Source organism: Moschus berezovskii, chromosome 3, assembly GCF_049115385.1.
Source record: "Moschus berezovskii isolate FMDL1 chromosome 3, NW_MosBer_1.0, whole genome shotgun sequence".
Classification (NCBI taxonomy): Eukaryota; Metazoa; Chordata; class Mammalia; order Artiodactyla; family Moschidae; genus Moschus; species Moschus berezovskii.
In genome coordinates, this window is record NC_142462.1 from 66,827,377 (window position 1) to 66,845,991 (window position 18,615).

The following is an 18,615-nucleotide window of genomic DNA, read 5'->3' on the forward strand; positions in this document are numbered from 1 at the left end:
CTCTGTCTTGGGTCGCACACACTTGGTTGTGTGCTCAGTTGCTCACTCGTGTCTGACTCTTTGCAACTCCATGGACTGCAGCCTGCAAGTCTCCTCTGTTCATGGGATTTTCTAGGCAAGAATACTGGATTGAGTTGTCATTTCCTACTCCAAGGGATCTTCCTGACTCAAGGATCCAAACTGTGTCTTCTATGTCTCCTTCACTGGCAGGAGGATTCTTTACCATTGAGCCACCTGAGAAGCCCTTGGGATTCTCAATTACTTTAAAAATATTCCAGATATGTATATAGTTGTTTCTCAAATATGGTTCTATAGTCTCTTCCTGTCTTCTGAATCTCAGGGCAGCATATTCGAAAGTCTATTGTGCCTACTTGCCAGCTGCCCCTAAAACTCATGACAAGAAACAATATTCCCTCCTCTTCTTCTCAAAATTGTGATTTCCATTAATGACACTCTCATTTTCCGCATCAGTTTTAAACCTTGAACCCATTCTTATTTCTTTCCACCCAAACTCCCTTGGATCAGTAATAGTGATTGTGATTGTTTAAAAAAAAACAACCTTGCCTCAAACTGTCTTAAACCATAAGAAATTATTATCGTATACAACTCCAATCCAGGGCAATATGGAGGAAAGGGAAGAAGAGTGAAGTAGAACCTAACCCACAGCCCAAAGATATCAAGGAAGACTTAGATTCCTTCAAGACTTAGAAATTCCTTAGATTCCTTCTGAGCCCTACTGTTTTATCCTAAGTCTAATTTTCTTTGTGGTAAAAAGATGATTACTGTGAAAATTAAAACAATATTCCTTGTTCGAGCAGCAGGAGGAAACCATATTCCTATTGAACATAAATCCTTCTTTCATCTGACTGAGTCCATTTTACTCACAAGCTTGTCCCTGGAGTCTAAAGAGTTCCAGATGAAATCTGTTTTTGTTTTGTTTTTAGCTATTTAACTAATGAGAATCCATTCCAGGAGGAAGGCAAATAGAATCATATTCCCTTAAGTCATGTGAGGGACCTCTGGGATACTGAAACAAAGACATGTTTCTACCAGGAAGAAGACGGTCATGGATGTCAAATCAATGATCAGCAATTTGACATAGTGCAAATTACTCACACTGTCTCCCTAAAATACAAATCTGACCTTGTCATTATGGTTCTCTTTTTGTCTTATAAAATAACAGCTAAACACTTTTACACTAAACTCCTACTTCCCTATAATTTGTACTCAACACAGCCTTAAAACATGAACATTCTTTACACTCCAACCAGACCATGCCACTCACCATTCTCCATGTGCTCTGCTCCATCTCCTGGTCTTAACTTTGTGAGCATTAATATTTCCACTGGGAACTTCCACCAACCCCTGTTTCAACTGATCAGCTAAACCACTGCTTCTACTTTTAGGACACCTGTTCTCAAAAGTAGCTATATATTATAATCACCTGGGGAGATTTTTTAAATTACTTAAGCCTGGGACCCTTTCCCAGAATTTCTGATTTAATTGGTCTGGGGAGGGCACAGACATTGGTTTTTGATTTTTAAACCTTTTCAGGTGATTCCAATGTTCAATCAAGATTGAGGACTATTGTTCCAGAACAACAACTTATTCTTTCCTGCTCACAGCTGAAAGTAAATCTCTCCTGCTCCCAAACTTCCACAGCACTTTTCATTTCTCTCTGATTTCCAATATGGCTATATGTGTGCCTGACTCAAGACTTCTCCCATATTATAAGCTCTTTGGGACAAGGTCCATGCCATATTACTTACCACAGTGCCTAACACTACTATTCAACAATATAATAAAGATGTACATTTTGTAACAAGCACTAGTTTTATTAGACTATCAGAAATTCTAAATTGTTTATCACCATGTCTGGGACTATGACAAACAATGATAAAAAGAAGAAAGGAAGCTTAACTATGATACACACAAATTATGTCTTGATATACCCAAATTCTGTCATCATATTTTATAGGACACACATATCCAGAAGGACAAACCACTGAAATCAGTTCTCATCAGAATATTGATCTACATTTAATTTGGGAGAAAAATGCAACAATTTTTAAAGAAATACAACGTATTGAATGATTATTCTGTGCTTAGTTCTTTACTAAGCTCTTTTCAAACATTATCCTATTTAATTCTCAGAACAAGCTTATAAGGTTTTAATATTATCATCGTTTAGTTTACACATGAAGAAATTAAAGTTAAGAAACTTGCCTATGGTTACACAGAAGGTAAAAGGCAACACTGAGATTCAAACCTAAGTCTTTCTGATTCCAAACCCCAAAGTCTTATGACCAGGGTAGGTTTTTGAATATCCAGAGTTCTTCACGTAAAATGCAAGCTCTTCCCAGAAACCTTATCAATCATTTTTTTCTTTTTTCAAAATAACACTTTGGTAAAATGAATTAATTATCTCTATTACAAATGACTTCTTAAAGCAAAAAGTTGATATATAGTAACTTTAGAATCGAGAAAAAATGATGCCAGAATCCAGTCTCTACTATAGAGGCTCTCTCTTTCCCCAGTACAGTGACAAAACCTGTGAGAACAGTTAAAGGATGGAGACCTCAAGAATCTTCTATCAAAAGAGTAATACTCAGAAAAGAGCTGACAGATAGGAACTATCTATTGTTCTTCATATTTGTAATTCTATTTAGGGTTAGTTTGCACCAGCAAAGTTCTCAAAATTTAAAATGGGGGAAAGCTTATTGAACTTTCATTTAATATATATAATACTTGAAATAAAAATAACTCAGGTTCAGGTGATAGCACTATGCCACCAAAGAGCAAAAATCTTTTTACATATAAACCTTGTTATATGAGATTCATGGACTCCATTCTCTTCGGTAACTGCCAGCATATTTAGATAATTGATCATGTGCACTGCCCTTGGGTTCCTACTGACTGTCAATTAAGTTTGTTCTTAATGTCACTGCATGGAAATTGCTATAAGCAAAGACAGATGACACTGCTGCTTCAGGGTGATAGGATTTGAAAAACATCATGACAAATGCTTCTGGCAACTCACAGCAGAATATTCAGATGTAAATTCCACTTTACGTCAACAGTGTAATATTTATCTTTGACAGTCCTGATTGCCTACTAGGAGGTCCATTTTAGAGATTAGGTTGAATAACATGCTGTTTTTAAATGTTTTTTAAACTAAAATTCTCATAATAAAAATGTCAGCAATTACTTGATTACTTCATTGAAATCGTATAGAAGGTTTTGTTTTTGAGGAAACTAAATTTATTTGAAAGAAACAGAATGATGGTGAAAGCCACATTATGTATATTTGGATTTAAGGATACTAAAAGTAGTGGCCACTTCATTTTTTTATTGAGTCACTGACTCATTAATGGGATGTATCAGTCATGATGTTTCTTGTTTCAAACGACTGAATCCCCAAGTGAACCAGCCACAATGGACAACAGGAAATTTATTGGCTCATATAACCAATCTGCTGATGGGTTGAAAAGGCATATGTGGACCTGACCTCTGGACCCATATCCAAGGACTCAGACCTCTTTGGTTGTATATTCTATCTCTCAAATCTTCCTACCAGCTTCTTTCCCTCAGATAATTTTCTTCGTGTGGCAAAAAAACAAAACAAACAAACAAAAAAACACACAGCCCTAGGTTTATCTGTCTCAAGCTCCTAGAACTTGTGACAAGAGAGAGAGAAAAGGCTCTCTTTTCCCAATTTGACCTTGTAAAGTCGCAGTAAATGAATTGTATTGCCCAAACTTGGATCACCTGCCCATTGCTTGGATTAGTCACATGGGCAAGAGCTGAAAAATTCTGTTAGATCCCAGACTCCTTCAAGGTTAATGCCTACCAAAATAGTTGGGGATTCATTTCTGTGATCAGAAGAGGGAGAGATCTAAATAAATACAAATAAGAGATATTTCACAGAACAAAGATGAGTTGGACAGTGTAAAAAAAAACTTCACATATTATTGCTTATAATGGTGAACAATCATTAACATTAGTAATAAGGTGTCCTTTTTTTTTTTTGCAACAACCATACTGAATTTTGTTGACTCATCCATGGGGTTATTTGGTTATTCTTTCCCACATTCAAGGAGCACTACTTTTTGGTGAGCTAAAAGAAGTACAAGATCTATAGTTTTCCCTTTTTGTATTAGATAACTTGTACCTAACATTGGGCTTCCCAGGTGATGAAGTGGTTAAGAATCTACCTGTCAATGCAGGAGACACAGGTTGGATCACTGGGTCAGGAAGATCCTCTGGAGGAGGAAATGGCAACCTCCTCCACTATTCTTGCCTGGAGAATCCCATGTACAGAGGAGCCTGGCGGGCTATAGTCCATGGGGTCACATAGTCAAACTTGACTTAGTGACTAAGCATGCACACACCCAACATCATCATTAGTCTAATCAGAATTATTTTTCAATCAACAGGAAAAACTAAAATTTTAACAACATTATGATGGTAACTTTTCCATCCATGAGGTGCCACATTAAAATTTTAAAGATATTCTTTGTACAGATTGCAGCCAAGTTGCATGTGTTAAAGTACTACTCAGGCAAGTACACGTGTTTGGGATAATTATGCAGTTTTCCCTATTTATTTATGAAGTATCACATTAAAGTTTAAACCCAGATTTATCATTGAATATAGATACCCCATGCATAGCAAACAGCAGTTGCCTCTTCAGTTTGGATGTTGAGTGTTAAAAATTTCAGCTCTCAAAACCAACTGCTTAGTGTTTAAAGACAAAGCTAACCAGATAAAGCATCATAGAGCTTGAAATGAATATAATTCACATTGACTAAGACTTGAGGAGTGAAAATCCACTGAACAGTTAACAGAAGAATCACATAAATTATTCATGATAATTTTTTTTTGTAGGGTCTACTTTCAGTGTATTTCTATATTCTACAGCATTTCTAATGCTGATTCCTCTAATGTGAACTTTCTGGGTGACTGGATTCTGCAGTAATTCATTGACATAGTTCATGAATTACCTACAAATGAAAAGTAAAAAATAAAAATAAAAATTGAGATCCTTAAGATGCCCAAATATTCTATTTCATCCTTCACTAAACCTGCCAAAACACCTGTTTTTCATTCTCAATATGTAATACTTGCAAAATTCAGCTTGGCTCATTAGAAAATCAAACTGGAAAAACAGAGGAGGTATCTGGGTGGGCTGCAGGGCAGGGAAGTGAATTCTGTTATTGCCACCCCCTAGAGGGATGTTTTGGAGAAGGAAATGGCAACCCACTCCAGTGTTCTTGCCTGGAGAATCCCAGGGACGGGGGAGCCTGGTGGGCTTCCGTCTATGGGGTCACACAGAGTCGGACATGACTAAAGTGACTTAGCAGAGGGATGGTTTGGCAGTGCAGGTGATCATGCAAGCCCTTGAAGCTAAGGAACACAGAGTATTCAGGTTATATCCAGCAAAGTGCTGTCCTGGTGTGAATCTGAACTTCAAGGCTGCAACCTGCCTCCCAAGCTCCAGATTCATTTATTTGACTGCTTACCTTTTTCACCAAGTACACAGTAAGTAATACTAAGTATTTCACCAAGAATATACCTCTTTCACCAAGTATATTTAATATTAAACATGTGTCAAGAGGATACGGTGGTGGAGTCATGAGGGAAACAGACACAGATGATGCCAAGAGCCTGGCTGAAGTGCTAGAGAGAAAGCAAATGTCACACAAATGGAAATGCCCCGAAAGAAAACAAAACAAAATACTGGAGGAATCCTGCACAGAAGCAGCTAGGGGCAGGGTGATCCTACAGGGAAATCTTCCCCTTAGAAGTTACTCAAGCTGAGAATCAAACGATGAGAAAGGAGTCCCAAGACAGAAATGGAAAGGACAAGAAAGATCATGTTTATGTTAAATCTTCTAGTAACTACCTTAAAAAAGATAAAGTTAATCTAATAGTGTTTTATTTAACACAACATATCAATATTTCAATCTGTGCTGCTGCTGCTAAGTCACTTCAGTCGTGTCCGACTCTGTGTGACACCATAGATGGCAGCCCACCAGGCTCCCCCGTCCCTGGGATTCTCCAGTCAAGAACACTGGAGTGGGTTGCCATTTCCTTCTCCAATGTGTGAAAGTGAAAAGTGAAAGTGAAGTTGCTCATTTGTGTCCGACCCTCAGCGACCCCATGGACCGCAGCCTACCAGGCTCCTCCATCCATGGGATTTTCTAGGCAAGAGTACTGGAGTGGCTTGCCATTGCCTTCTCCGTTTCAGTCTGTAACTAGTATTAAATATTAGTGAGACAGTTCATGCTCTCTTTTTGTACTAAGCTGTCAAAGTGTATTCCACACGTATGCTGCTGCTGCTGCTGCTAAGTCACTTCAGTCGTGTCCGACTCTGTGTGACCCCATAGACGGCAGCCCACCAGGCTCCCCCGTCCCTGGGATTCTCCAAGCAAGAGTACTGGAGTGGCTTGCCGTTGCCTTCTCCGTATAGCACATCTCAATTCAGACGAGCCATAGTCCAGGTGCCCAACAGCTTCGTGTGCCTAATGGCTATTATATTGCTTGATAAAAACGAATAAAGCACATAATTATAACCTGTGGTAAGCACTCAGGAGATCAAGGACAGAAAGTGCAAAGGTGAGGAAAGGTAATAAATTGGAGGGACAGAGAAAGGCTCTGAAAAAAATAACATGTAAGATGAAGTCTGAAGTACATCCGGGCATTAAGCTGGACAAATAGGCACAAGCATTTTCCTTGAAGAGGGAGAAACATGTGCAACAGCTCTGAACAAGGAAAGAGCTCAGAGCATTAGAGAATTCAAGAGAGGGTGGGCCAGGCAGGGATGCACTAGATGAGGGAAGATCATGGGGGGCCTCGGGGATAACCAACATATTTAGATCATAAATCACATTCAACTGGAAGCCAGAGAAAGGATTTTAGCTAGTTAACATTGCCCTTAACCACTCTCTCTTCACCCACCTCTGACACACTAAAACCATGGGTAATTATTAGCTAATAATTTATTTGTTCTAGTCGCTAAGTCTTGTCTGAATCTTTTGTGACCCCATGGACTGTAACCCTCCAAGCTCCTCTGTCCACAGGATTTCCTAAGCACGAATACTGGAGTGGGTTGCCATTTCCTTCTCCAGGGGTTGTTCTTGCAACCGGGATCAAACCTGAGTCTCCTACATTGACAGGAAGATTCTTTTACCACTGAGCCACCAGACAAGCCCAAGTTAATAACTACCCAAATCCATATCACCTGTCTTCACTAAATCAAGGTTGTTTTAAGAGCTGCATGTCCCTTAAACAGTGTATCCTGAACAATAAAATGTTCACCAAAGTTTTCCAAGAAGTTGAAGTTAGTTATGTCTAGTTCAATCTGAGGTGGTTATGGCTGAATTGGACCACTGACTTTTCAAGTAGTGTCCACTAGATAACCATTTGACCACTGAAAGCTGAAAACCCTACCCTCAGATCTTCCTAAATACCTCCATTTTTTATGTGCAGAGGCTTGAATTTAGCTACACTTGTGCATGATGATAATCACACATTTTCCAGTTACTTTTCCCCGTGCTCCCCATGTTAGCCCTGCCACTTTATTCTTTATCCCATAAGGATCCTGAGCCACTTGCTTTTAGGGAGACAGATATGAGACTCATTTTCCTATATCCTTACTTGCCTGTCTTGTGGGTAAACCCTCTCTCTTTGCTGCAAACAGGGTCTCGGCATTCTGACTTGCTGCGCATCAGGCAAAACAAATCTGGTTTATTAACGACACCAGCTCCACAAGCAGAATTAGGTCTCTCTTCTCTGACCTCCCTTAGCACAGGGAAGAACAGCATAAGGGCAATTGGCTTGGTGAAGTATTAATGTCTGTCTTCTACACATATCTCAGACTTACTTGAGACAAGAATGGCACTTTTTGCCTTGACTTCTCCAGCATTTAGCACAGTGACTGACACAAAGTAGGTGCTTAATACATTTTTAAGATAGAAAAGGGAATAAAGAGGGTTGGGAAAGAAGGCTTGGAGAATAAAGTAGAGGGGGTCCAGGTAGGTGGCAACGTGGAAAGGGCGTTTCTAGGTAGTGCCTAGGGAGTTTGATGTTGCTCAGAATAGCTCTTCCCTCACTTCATCCAGAGCTAAGGGTTCACAAAGCTTATTAGAGGAGCAGACCCTTGCAAGTCTTCAAATGAAGAGGGCTGGGCAAGAGGCAAACTGTCTGAATTCTTTCTGTCCAGTTTCTTTCTAAACTGTCCAATTTTTTTTTTAATGGTTATACAATTATGCAGACTAGGCTGAAAGGTCTTAAGTAAAGCAAGCTCACTTTCAGTGAACATTCAGATATCCAGGACTCGCCACAATTACTCAGAGACTGGTTCTAACTCCACCTATCTGCCCTAATTAGTGAGGATGAACTCAACTGAGGCAGCAGCTGCAGGTGCAATCAACAGTGATCCAGCCAGAGTGGACTGAAGAAGGTTCGGGTTACAATAAGGGCACTCGCAGCCAAAGTTGTCTGTCTTTCTCTCCCCTCCTCAGTCTTTCCTCTCTTCCTTCCTCATCTTCCTGATAGTCAAAGGAGACAAGAATGCATCTGAAGGAAAGTGTAGTAGCAAGACTCTACATATGATTATCTGTGTGTGTTAGTCGCTCAGTCATGTCTGGCTCTTTGGGATCCCCATGGACTGTAGTCTGCCAGGCTCCCCTGTCCATGGGATTCTCCAAGCAAGAGTTTTGGAGTGGGTTGTCATTTCCTTCTCTATATGATTATCGAGAGCAGATACATTTGATTAGTTTCTATACATAACCAGATAATTCATCTCTAAAACTAAGCTAAGAGGCAGAGAAGATTCTACAATAGAAATATTTGATTCTGGTACAACCTTTTAAATGTTTAGTGATATAGGTCATGTATGTCTCATATATTCAGACTAAATAGGACTTAGTTTTGGGAATTTTCATTTTGCTTACATATGATCCAATCTTGATGAAAATAATAAAATATGGTTGACCCAATTCAAAAGACCTAGAGTTGACCGACTGTTTTGAAACATGGTCTCCTTCCACAAAAAAAATTAATTTTTCCAGACTATAAATGCAATAAAGCATCATAGTATATATAATGAATTCATGATGTCACTACTGAATTAACTCCCAAGGGCATAGTAAAGATTTATAATTAGAGCTTCATTTTAATAATGAAGCTCAGAGGCTAGAGAAACTAAAAGTATTAGATCATTTAAGATTTAAATTTTAACAATGAATTTTATGAAATGGTGACAATCTCATTTCTATACTGTTCCTTCAGAACATAACTGGCTAGACTGAAATGTTTAAGCAGTGTTTTCCTGACTGTACATAATAATTTGTTTACTTCTCTTATGTGTCTAATTTTTCATTACTCTGCCAGTCTCACTTTTTAAATTTAATATGTAATTTCAAAGCAGAAAATCAACTCTAGTTTCTATATTAATTATGAGAATTATCCAATATCTCTGCAAGCATTGACAGGGCCTGCAGTATGCTAAACCTCTGGATGAGCCTGCATCAACTTTGATTGTAATGAAAGGCTGTGGTTTTCCCTGGGTAGCTAATTAGATAGCCACCTTTTGTCTATGAAACTAAAAATGAAAAGAAATGCGTTTGAACCAATGTAAGGGCAGGGTGATAGTTTCCTGTAAATACATTATTTTCTGAGTTCTGTTAATGGAATATTAGATGAGTTAGGTATACATCCCTTTGAACATCTATTTTTTTGATCCCTTGAAAAATATTTTGAATCTATATTCTGACATGAACTAGATTAGCTGAATTACACTCTCCATTCTTATTTGCCAGTTTCCGTTTCCAACTTTTTTTTAAATATCATTGCTAAAAAAACCTAATATGTACTATTTAAGAGCAAAGAGAAATTTCCAGGGTAATCAACACTGTGTTCAGCATCCTTTCATCCACACATGAAAGTTCACTTTTTTCTTTTTTTTTTTTTTACTGACAGCCCTCTTCACCCAGCACCAATTTACATTTGATCCTAAAAAGAATAAATATATATGATATATATTTAACTGGTACCTTTGCTGACACAAATAAAAGTGTGTGGAAAATATACACTTTCACAAGTGTGTTTGAATGCAAGCAACACACCCCCTCCTTGTGATTGTTTTTTGAGTAGCCACCACTCCTGTACCAGTATTATTTATTCATGGAGGGATACTTGAACATCAACACATACTCCAAGGAAACTTCAAATGACTAAGAATTATTTTAAAGGACTCTCATGCTTGTGCTGGGGTGCTAAGTTGTGTCTGATTCTTAGTAGGACTTGAAGTAAAATCTAAACCAAACTTCTGGAATCATACTTAGATCACAGCAAATAAGAAATTATTATTTGATAGAAATTGGCAAAGAAATAGCATTGTTTCTCCACTAACAACGTATTCTGGTTTGTAACAGTGAAAGTGCTCCAGAAATTCTTCTCTGTAACTTATTCCAAAACCTCATACCTTATTGTAAATTCAATTTCCATTCATGACCTGTGTGTGAAATAAAACAACCAGCCATTATCCTCTGCAAAAGAGCACTTTTATATTTGAAGTCAATACTTCAACTTAGCTTTCTCATCCACACCTAGAATGCTAACAGATTCCATGGATTTTATTGGCTAATGATTCTTCTCTGTAAATAGTAAAAGTCCCTCTTTAATTTAAAGGGGAGACACTGTATCTTCTTCTGGGCAGTATTCAAAATAGTGAAAGTGTTACTATAAGGGTCTTACCTGTTAAACATTTGGCATTTTTTGCCCCAGTTCTTGGACTCTCCTTGGAGTTAGAGTCCTGATAGCTTCTTTTGCCTCTCATAGACAAGTATGGCTATTCTGTGTCTCTCCCTCAGGTGAGCATTTGAGAGTGGGGGTGGAGACAGGATAGGCTTCTTATCTTGATTTCCCAATTTTCCTTTCATGAGGCAGGAGCTGAAAAACACAGAAGAAAGGCACAGAGAACACTTTATGTCAACAAACACACATTCCACATAATTAATTATATTTTTTCCCAGTCTGAAAAGGATGTGTCCATCTATTTTTTTCCTAAAGAAGAGAAAAAAACAGCAACTTTCTCAAAGTTATTTCAATCTACATCTTCTGTACATTATCAGTTCAGTTCAGTTCAGTCGCTCAGTCATGTCCGACTCTTTGTGACCCCATGGACTGCAGTACACCAGGGTTCCCTGTCCATCACCAACCCCCGAAGCTTACTGAAACTCATATCCACTGAGTCAGTGATGCTATCCAAGCATCTCATCATCTGTCATCCCCTTCTCTTCCTGCCCACAATCTTTCCCAGCATCAGGGTCTTTTCCAATGAGTTAGCTCTTCACATCAGGTGGCCAAAGTATTGACTATTACTAATACATAGCTCCATTACATTTCTCTCACAACTGAAGTTGGCCTTAGCTGTCTCCATTGTTTAAACTTCCGATTGGTTTTTGCTTGTCTTTTCCCATTTGCTACTTTAAGTGCAATGTTCTCACTTGTGTCTGACTCTTTGCGACTCCCTGGACTGTAGCCCACCAGGCTCCTCTGTCCATGAGATTTCCCAGGCAAGAATACTGGAGTGGGTTGCCATTTCCTCCTTCAGGGGATCTTCCTGACCCAGGGATCAAATCTGCATCTCCTGCATTGTAGGTGAATTATTTTTACTGAATTAAACAACACTGAAATGTTTATTCAAACTACTGGCTGCCTATTCAACTGCCATTTACTGCAGTAACAGTGAAAATGTTCTACTGTCAGTCCCACCAACATCCAACCTGAGTACCCAAGGCTGCCTGCCACTCGCAAACACTCTCTTCTCAAACTGGAGGCTCCCACTCATCTGCAGCACCTAAGAACTACAGTTGTTTATTGGCAGGAATCTTTGGATGCCACATTAACGCCACTGGGCAGTCCAACTATTCTGGAGAATATTTTCTTGATGCCCAATATTCACTGGGTGCCTACTTCAATATTTCTAAAAATGTCTAAGCCTCACAAAGCAAAGGATCTACTTCTTGAAACTACACAATAAAACATTAATGAAAGACAAGCTTTAAGATCAATTAAAATTCTATCTGATAGATTATCATTCAAACAATAATGATAATGATAATCATTTGAACGATAATCAAGATTGAAATACCTCTCAGCTGTCATCTACTACATAGAATTGTGCTCTCAAAAGATACATACTTGGTCATTCTCTAAGAATATTGAAATAATTATTTGATGCATTTATAAAAATTGTGTGGAAAGATAATACAAAGGAGATTAAATTTTATATATCTATCAGTGGCAAATTAATAGAATACAGAATACATGTTTCTACCATCAGGATGTATTCTTGGAAATTTATTATGTACATCAATTATTAACTCAAAAAGACCTCTGAGATTCTGAGAACTGGGCTTTACATAGAACATGTGTGTGTGTTAAGTTGCTTCAGTCATATCTGACTCTTTGCGACTGTAGCCTTCCAGGCTTCCTCTGTCCTTGGGATTCTCCAGGCAAGGAATCTTCCCGACCAAGGGACTGAACCCTGTGTATCCTGCATTGGCAGGTGAGTTCTTTACCATTAATGCCACCTGGGAGGCCGTATATAGGGCATCTCATTGTAAATGAGATTAATAATCCTTTTAAGTATTATTGGTATAGTTGATCTGAACCTTATAGATGAAGAATTTGAGTTGTTGGTATGTTTTGTAATTTGCCTGTTATGGGCTGAATGTTTGTATGCCCAAAAAAATTCCTTTGTTGGATCCATAATTTCTACTGTGATGGTATTTAGAGATCATTTGTAAGATAATTAGATTTAGATTAGATCATGAGGGTGGGGACCTCATGATGAAACTAGTGCCCTAATAAGAAGAGGAAGACACAGAGATATATCTCTTCATACACATGCACTGAGAAAATGTCATGTGAGGACACAGTAAGAGGACAGTTGTCTACTAACCAGGAAATTGGTCTTTACCAGAAACAAAATCTGTCAGCACCTTGGTCTTTTCAACCTCCAGAAGTGTGAGAACTAAATTTCTATCTTTGAAGCACATAATCTATGATATTTTGTTATAGCAACCCAAGCTAACTAAGACATTGCCCATTTTTCATGGAAAATTAATAGACAGACTCTTTGACAGTAGAAACATACTTTTCCAAAGGTACCAGACGACTTTATCTTCCACACATAATACTGGTAATCATAATGTACTAAGCAGTGACATCTGAATGTCATTGGCCAATCTTGAGATATCTTCATGGATTAGATGGAGAAATTAAAAATAATAACTGAAGAACAGCTGTTGGCAGATCCTTACTTGACCAAATGACCTTAACAAATGTTTCCAGTTTATCACTGTCTGGAATTCTTGCTCTATTTACTAAATTATAAGGAATTTGAGAGCAGGACACATTTAAAATACTAACATTTGCCAGTTATTAAATATTTAGGAACTGCCAAGTGCTGTTTAAGTGGTTTACATGTATCAGTATGAAGACATTTAATCCTCACAACAACCCTATAAGATTTTTAATTAATATTACTATTAGTATCACCATTTGATAGATGAGAAAATTGAGCCACAGAAACAGTACCTGATTAAAGCTAGAAGAGCTAGGAAGTGGAAGGGCTGGACTTGAATGTAGTCATCCTGGCTCCAGAGCCCACGGGCTTAACCATCATTGCCCTTTTTTTGTTTTTTGACTGCACCACATCTTCACTGTGCATGTAGGATCTTCAGTTATGGCATGTGAACTCTTAGTTGCAGCATATGGGATCTAGTTCCTTGACCAGGGATCAAACCCATGCCCCCTGCATTGGGAGCTTGGAGTCTTAGCCAGTGGACCATCAGGGAAGTCCCATCATCACCTTGTCCTGACCCTCTATCTCATTCACTTTTGAATCCCCAGCAATTATCCCAGAGCCTGATTGTCCACTTTCATTGTCTTCATTGAATGAATATCTAATTAACAGATAGGTCAATACCAAAATTAGTCATATAAATGCATTACGCATTAAGACAGAATATCCAGAAAATGGGACTAAAATCCTGTTGTTTAGGAACAGAGGATGAAACTGACGAATGCGTGAAAATTGCTGACATGAAGGCTCTGTGGGGAATGGAGTGGTTGTAAAAGAAAAGGAAGTAGTTCTCATTCCTGCAGTTGGTGTTATTTCCCAAGAGACTGATCTACCAATATTACCACTGGTATTTTATTATTTTTAAGTGTCAGAATTTGTAAAAGTCAGAGAATCCATGTTCCTAAACCATTTCAAATATGAAATGTACAAACACTGTCAAATAACCTGGCAGCTCCCAGACTCCTCTGACTTCAGCACCAGGCTCCCAGGGGCCTCAGAGCTGTAGGCTCAGATGCATCTAGTCCATTGGGATTCTAGAACCTTCGTACCCTGTTCAGCTCCCTCAAGGGACCTTTTAGAGGCACCGTCTCAGAGACACTCCACTGCTCAGACTGGTGATTCTGAGTCAAACAGTTTTAATTTCTCTCCCTGACCCAGAGGTGCCCTGTCCTTGGTCTGAATTCTGCTTCTTCACCTGCCTCTGAGGAGCCACTTGTCAAACTCAAGCCCAGGCTCTTATTTGTTTGTTTGCAGGAGAGGAGGAGCAATCAGGGGCAAAGTTAGGAATTACAGCCATGGAAAGAAAGGCTGGGAAAACGAATTATAAATGTGGGAACCAGGGAACAGGAAGGAAGAGGAATTAGAGATTAAATTGAATAAGATTAAATGAAACTGTTGAACAATATTGGATATAATGGCATTATGGGAATAAAAATATTATATTTTCTAATTAAAAATAGCACGCTGTGAAGGAATGCATGGGAAACCTTCTACTAAGGGAAGGAAATTGGACCACGTGCATAAATGCTACTGTCACCTCTTAGGAAAGGATGCAGATTTTACTGCATTACTTCAAAGGGCAGAAGAAATTGCCAAGAAGAAAATTTTAGGCCACTATAAGTAAGCATTTCAAACAAAACTCCATCTGAATATTAATGGGCTGTCTATAATGACCGTGAATTTTCCATTAACTTGAGGCAATTAAACAAAACTTGGGTAAGTGCTTCTTAGGAATCCTATACTGATAAAAGTTTTCTGAACTCCTAAATCAAAAGTTCTATATTCCTTCCCCCAATACCAACAACTATAATGACTATGTTTCTAAAATTCCTCATAACAAGAGAACTTTAAGTCAAAGAAATTAAAAATGGGATAATTAATGTTAGAATAACTAAGGTCATGAAAGGGAATCTTAAGTATTTTAAGTATTTGCTAAAACTAAGACAATAACAACCACTACACACAGCAAATAAAGAGGTCATCAGTAACTTTTACATAACTTAATAGTAATAATTGATCCTGAGATGCAGTTTTCATACCATCCTTTGCTCAGGATCTTCTTTTTATTCAGTATGAAAGACATGCTTGAAATCAATTGTGCTTTGTTGTAGAAACTAAAACAAAGACTGTTTATCATCCAGATCTACAAGGATAAACTTGTCAGGCGCTGCAGTCCTTAACCCACAGTACACCCTGAAAGGAATTCAAGACAAAGAACAGAATGAGATACTCTGTGCTTTGAGAAAACAGGCAAAACTGGCCCTCAGTTATATTTTAGGAAAGAATGTTTTATGAACCTAAATTCTTGTATCTTCCTGTACTTAGAAAAACACTAAAATCATTAACTGAGAAATCTGTTCCTCCTGACTTGCGATGACCTTCTACTGAGATGTGTGCTTGATTGCACATCCTTCTTAGCCAAAATCATATCTAAATCTGTCTGTGAATGTGATAGTCACTCAGTCCTATCCAACTCTTTGCAAATCCCATGGACTTTAGCCCACCAGGCTCTTCTGTCCATGGAATTCTCTAAGCAAGAATATTCCATTATCTATCCCCTTCTCCAGAGTATCTCCACAACCCAGAGATCGAACCCATGTCTCCTGCATTGCAGGCATATTCTTCACTGTCTGAGCCACTGTGGGCTGGTCTCTCTTAGGAACAGTTCCTCAGAGCTACCTGAGGAGAGGCTGTCTCCTGGGCCACAGTATTCAGTAAGATTCCAGAGTAAAAGCGAAGCTCATAGCTTTCAAATGCACATTGTGAATTTTTTATTTCAGTCAACAAAACTATGCCTTGGGAGAGGCGTTTTCTTCTACCCTACTTCTCCTTTGGAGAAGGCATGGCAACCCACTCCAGTACTCTTGCCTTGAAAATCCCATGGATGGAGGAGCCTGGTAGGCTACAAGTCCATGGGGTCACAAGAGTCGGACACGACTGAAGCGACTTCACTTTCACTTTCTCTTCTCCTTTAGTCTCTTCTTCCCTCCAAGACCACAATCTCTTTCTAATTTTTTTAAATCAGAGCTTTTAACTTCTGCCTCCCAACTTCTTCTGTTCAACTCTATTGCATAGCTATAGAAAAACTTGCATTCCTCATATAATATGCTTGTGCTTTCTGACACATATGTTCTAGCAATAAATGGGGGAATGCTTCAAATTCCTGAACAGAGGTTATTCACCAGAGGATCCTAGAAGGTAGCAGAAGTCTTAGACTTGGCTCCACCAGCAACTTTTATAAGACTGAAGGCTTCTGGTCCTCCCAACACCCAGGAAGAACGTTCTGAGACTCAACTTATTCTCTCACTGCCTCATTTCTCCTTTTGAAAATGAGTGAAACAGATCTATTCCTGCTTAGTCATGTGCTCAAACCCTACTTTTTTTCTACCAGATTCCATTTCCGCCCTTTTTTCCTAATTATCTCCAATAGTAGGCAGCCAATATTTGCTCATTCACGAAATTCTCTAGATTGTTGAATAAGAAAGTAAACTTGACTGTATTGGAATTTTGCTTTAGGGAAATTCCTGCTCAGAAAGAATGCATGTGCTTTCCCAAGGGCATTTCAGTTGTGTTCTTTACTATTTTAAAAATTAAAAAAAAAAAAAAAGGACCATTAACTGTGAATTATAGTTAACTCTTTAGAACAGGACAGTTACTTTTCTTAAAAAAAAAAATAAATAAAAGATTTTAGTATGATTGCCTGCATCCATGCTCAGTCATGTCCAACTCTTTGTGACCCCGTGAACTGTAGCCTGCCAGGTTCCGCTGTCCATGGGATTTTCCAGGAAAGAATACTGGGGTGGGTTGCCATTTCCTCCTCCAGGGGCTTTCCCCTCCAGAAACTGAACTCATATCTCCTGTGTCTCCTGCATTGGCAGGTGGAATCTTTACAACTGCGCCCCCTGGGAAGTTCCTTTAGTAAGATTCAGTTCAGTTCAGTCGCTCAGTCATGTCCGACTCTTTGCGACCCCATGAATCACAGCACGCCAGGCCTCCCTGTCCATCACCAACTCCCAGAGTTCACCCAAACTCACCTCCATCGAGTCAGTGATGCCATCCAGCCATCTCATTCTCTGTCGTCCCCTTCTCCTTCTGCCCCTAACGCCTCCCAGCATCAGAGTCTTTTCCAGTGAGTCAGCTCGTCACATGAGGTGGCCAAAGTATTGGAGCTTCAGCTTTAGCATCAGTCCTTCCAATGAACACCCAGGGTTGATCTCCTTTAGAATGGACTGGTTGGATCTCCTTGCAGTCCAAGGGACTCTCAAGAGTCTTCTCAGTTCAAAAGCATCAATTCTTCGGCAATCAGCTTTCTTCACAGTCCAACTCTCATATCCATACATGACCACGGGAAAAACCATAGCCTTGACTAGATGGACCTTGGTTGGCAAAGTAACGTCTCTGCTTTTTAATATGCTATCTAGGTTGGTCATAACTTTCCTTTCAAGGAGTAAGCGACTTTTAATTTCATGGCTGCAATCAGCATCTGCAGTGATTTTGGAGCCCAAAAAAATAAAGTCTGACGCTGTTTCCACTGTTTCCCCATCTATTTCCCATGAAGTGATGGGACCAGATGTCATGATCTTAGTTTTCTGAATGTAGTATGAGATACGGAGAAGGCAATGGCAAGCCACTCCAGTACTCTTGCCTAGAAAATCGCATGGACAGGGGAGCCTGGTGGGCTGCAGTCCATGGGGTCGCTACTAGTTGGACACGACTGAGCGACTTCACTTTCACACATTGGAGAAGGAAATGGCAACCCACTCCAGTGTTCTTGCCTGGAGAATCCCAGTGACGGGGGAGCCTGATTGGCTGCCGTCTATGGGGTCACACAGAGTCGCACACGACTGAAGTGACTTAGCAGCAGCAGCAGCAGTATGAGATAAATCTTAAACAAGAGAAAACAGAAATTTCTATAAATTAAGTATAAGTGACCAATAGAAAAAAATATATGTACTCAGAAGCTATACTCAAATTCAATGACTGTATTTAATGGAGGTAGAGGGGTAGGAGAAGGATAAAATATTTTAAGGACAACAAAACTTTCTCTTCAGTTTCATGTTAAATTAAAATCAGAAGTGTACGCTATTGGTTAAAAAAGAAAACAAAAAAAGGCCCCAAATGGAGTCATTTTTCCCCCAGGACAGCAAAACAAGACTTAATTACAGTTTCAGCCTTTTCCAGGAATGTGATCTTTAAACAGTCAATCTGAAATTTCCTGATCAACACTAATCAGATCA